Below are 4,198 nucleotides of genomic sequence, written 5' to 3' on the forward strand. Positions count from 1 at the left end.
TATTTATGCATGTGTATTTTATTCACATCTTATTTGTATTATCTGTGTGTTGTTGTTGTCTCCGTGTACTGGAAGCTTGTGACACTATAACAAATTCCTTGTATGTGCAAACATACTTGGCAATAAAGCTCTTTCTGATTCTGATTCTTTCTTCTGATTCTCAGTGTCTTCATCGAGTCATGATTGTAGCCCCGCCCAAAAAATCCTGAACACGAAAATGGTGAAAACCTGTTTAACTCCATAATTAAGTACTACACAGGTCACAGTCTTTGTAACGTTTCCGCAATACATTTCTAACATTTATAATGCGTTTAGAAACAATTCTCAGAATTGACTTTACACAGACTTTAAGGACTGCCATGGACAGCTGACTCCTAAAGTTTGTGATATTCTTCATATTCTGTGTGATGGTCATTTCACACTGATAGAAATTAATATTTTACAATAAGTGTAAATTGATTTTTACACTTTATGGGCATTTTTACCTTTAAACAGCCATTTTTTCTAAAAGTGTCTATTATCTTGAGTAGAATAATAAGACATCAGGGCTGTTACCAAGCAAATGAAATCAGTGTCAACAAAATTCATCTTTAGCCCCGTTTCCACCGCAGGAACTTTCCCCAGGAACTAGGGACTTTGGGCTGGTACTCGGTGTGTTTCCACCACAGGAACCAGGATCTAAATAAAGTTCTGGGTATAAATTTGCCCCTTAGAAAGTCCCTGCTCGCGAGGTAGTACTTTTTCAAACGTCTGGAACTTTCGGGGGCGGGACTTGGGCGTTGAACATTCTGATTGGTTGAGTTCACGCAGCATTGTATTTCAACCACCATATATTAGCATATTTTAAAAAAATATTACTGTTATGGTGTCATGAAATGTAGTTTAAAAAGTATTTCAGGCGAGAATGTAGTTGTTTAAAACTCAAATCTGCAGTTTATTTATAAAGCTCCTATTTGAAAATGTGTGTCGCTGATTTCGGAGACGTGAGCTCCACGCGATCAGCGGACACTCAGTGTTCATGTTTCCCGACGACAGCAGCCTCAACTCGGCTAGTCCTTCTGAGTAATCTTTGGTCTTTATTCTAATAATCTATTAATATGTTAAAATGAAAACGAAAAGAGGCAGTGGTGTTTATAATTATAATAATTAATTATAATTATAATTAATTATAATTTATGCATTTAGCAGAAGCTTTTATCGAAAGCATCTTACAGTGGATTCAGGCTATACATTTTTTACCAGTATGTTTGATATTATATTTCGTCTTATTGTAAATACAGTGAGGAAAATTGCAGTAGCCAAGGCGAGCTGACTGACGTTATCAAGAACGCTGCTGTTTGCAGAATTACCGGACTAGCAAGTCTGAAATTTGCGTTCTTGGTATTGAGAAACACGTGCAGCCGGGACAAATTGTTCCAGGTAATTTCGGTGGAAAAGCGGCTTTTGCAATGCAGAGGAAAAACAGAAGCTGCATCTGAAGTGGCATGTAGATGCATTTACACACTACTGTTTAATGCAGGACATGAATGCATTTAACATGCAATTACAAATGCATAAATAATGTTTTGATATATTAAACATAAAAATACTGGTATTTGAAATCATTTAAATAATACAAATATACTTTTTATGTTAAATTAAAACTGTCAGTAGGTGGCAGCAAGTCACTGTTAATAAGTGAGTCATTGCGACTGAACCGAATCATTTAAACGGTTGATTCATTCAGGAACGAAACACCGTCATGTTGCTCAGAGACGCGAAACAGTGCTGTGTTTGGAATTATTTTTGTTGTCAAATTAGCGCAAAAACAGGAAATATGGTGTCTAAAACGTCTTAAAAAGTCTCTTAATTAACTTCTTGTTTATTGAACTGTTGTAAAATATCACATTTGTAATGACGGTAATTTTTGGAGGGGAAAAAAACAGCACTCTTCGTGTGAAATTGATTACCAATGTGAAGTGGTATAAATATATAAATTATCTGCCCCCATGTCTTGAATTTGTGATCATTCTAAATGTATTTTAACAGACTGAATCATGCAGTGAAAAAATGCACTTTAAATGCGCGCACGCGCACTAGTCTACACTTCACATAATGAATGCGTGTACTCTGTAGGGGGGTTTTCAATGTTTTTTTGCAAAATACTCGGTAATGTCAAATCTCACATCATTAAAACAAGAATTACGATATTATCGCAGACGATATATATTGCACACCCCTACTTCTTGGTTATTAAAATATTAAGTAAATGAATTCTAAACTTACTGTGACTCTTTTAAGAATTGGCCACAGACAAAATACACACCATACATAGACGGCTGCACTGTCGGTGTGGACCGAAGACGCCACACTCCAGGTAAACAATACGGCAGTTGTCAGGACTCAGCCGAGAAGAGCAGACTGCACTGGAGTTAGACGATAACTGTTCTGAGGCGAGAGCATAGATAAAATTCACTAAAAAAAAATGCTTAGGAAAACAGGAAACATCTGCCTTTAAGAGGTTCTGATAAAATCCTAACTGCTAATACATTAGAAAGACGCTTCATCAGTAGCTGACGCTATGGGAACTTCACCCTGGAGTGACAATCTCTGAAGTCCATAGAGCAGGGGTCGGCAACCTTTGGGCATGAAGTGCCATTTTTTTTATTTTTCTGATTTACCACTGTGCCAATAACACGCCCCCCCTTACTTTTTTTTAATGCATACTGTATTTATACAGTACATAAGCCTTTTAAAATGTTCAGATAAAAATCTATATTTGAATATCATGCAAATTGTTTCTGAAGCATTTTTCATATATAATGTTTTTCAAAAGTTTCTTTATTTGTGTTTAAATTAGACTTTGAATAACAGATTTACAATGTGACCCTACTGAACACCACTGTATGTGTCCGTGACAAGGCCAACTGTGCATTAAAACCTTTCAGTTTAATGACAGTTCTATATTAATGCGCCACTTTAATTGATGCACACAAACACACACATCGCTTGCACACAGAGATCAGAGATTGCGCTGCACAAACACAGAAACAATCAGGAGCTAAGAAACTTGTTGTCAACGCTGCACCACGACTTTTATTAATCGATACTGAATCGCTACATTATATTTCTCAGCAAAGAGGGGGGTAAAATCGCTGTTTTTGAGGTAGGCCAACTAAATTCAGCTACATTGTTTGTAGAGAGAGACACAGATGCAGGTAATTCACATACACACACTACTTTAAAGGCAGGGTAGGTGATTTGGTTCAAAAAAATTTTTTGTTATGCTGGTTGGAAGGCTCTTCACATCTCAATAGCAATCACTAAGTTAAGTGGTCTAAATTTATTTATATGTATTTATATCATCTGTGGAAGGCATAGGACCATAAAATGTTAGTCCAATTAAAATGTTCGGTCCAAACATTACGAAAGGCTGTCATGCCTGCCTGTCGAAATATGTATTTGCACACTTCTGTGCACCGTTTGTGCAGACATCGTACGTCATCAGCGCATTCCAGCGAGAATGAAAGGCGCTATTACTGTAATATTATGCGCTTTGTACTGTAATGTTTTCTCAGCGGTGAATGAGACGTGAGGTAATCTGACAGCGCTGCATTCAATCCTCCACCAACGGTGTCTCTCATCGTGCCGCAGGTTAGTCTCTGCTCTGACGGAGTGCGTTCATGGGTTTTGGATGAGGCATGGCTTTGCAAAGTGATTATTCAGGGAGGGTGGGATCTTGCGGTCAAAGCTAGCTTGCTATCGCTTGCCTTTCCGAAATTGCCTGCCCTACCTTAAAATTGCAATATTTGAGAAAAAATGCAGGGCTCGCAAAATCGCTAGCCCGACATCCTGGGGCTATTGTGTTTTCCAGTCGGGCTACCAAAATGTATCACTGCCCTGCCCGAGGGGCTATCTTGAATAGTGATATAAAATCCCTTCCTTGATTTGCGTTGTTCACTCGCTTGTAGGGGTGAAACGGATCATAGTTTATCATTCACGTGTTTCTAAGTCTTACCAATTTAAACATTCAGGCGGTTTAAACCATTCATGTGCATGAAGAATTCAGTTCGGTACTCGCTCGTACACGCTCAAAGTGCGCACATACAGAGCGGCGTTTCAGGCAGAGCACGAACACAGAATTCCTCTTTCGCTTGAACGGACACATACACGCAAAATTATCTCAAAATAACTATCTCGGCAAGTATTTTCATGTCTT

The 4,198-nt window shown here is 38.1% G+C and overlaps 1 pseudogene; it reads right to left on the reverse strand.

Moving 5' to 3' along the window:
- Window positions 1-4,198, reverse strand: part of LOC107718260 (acylamino-acid-releasing enzyme-like) — a 31,589-nt pseudogene that overhangs the window by 15,218 nt on the left and 12,173 nt on the right.

Source organism: Sinocyclocheilus rhinocerous, unplaced genomic scaffold (genome assembly GCF_001515625.1).
Source record: "Sinocyclocheilus rhinocerous isolate Xijiao unplaced genomic scaffold, SAMN03320098_v1.1 scaffold1474, whole genome shotgun sequence".
NCBI classification, from domain to species: domain Eukaryota; kingdom Metazoa; phylum Chordata; class Actinopteri; order Cypriniformes; family Cyprinidae; genus Sinocyclocheilus; species Sinocyclocheilus rhinocerous.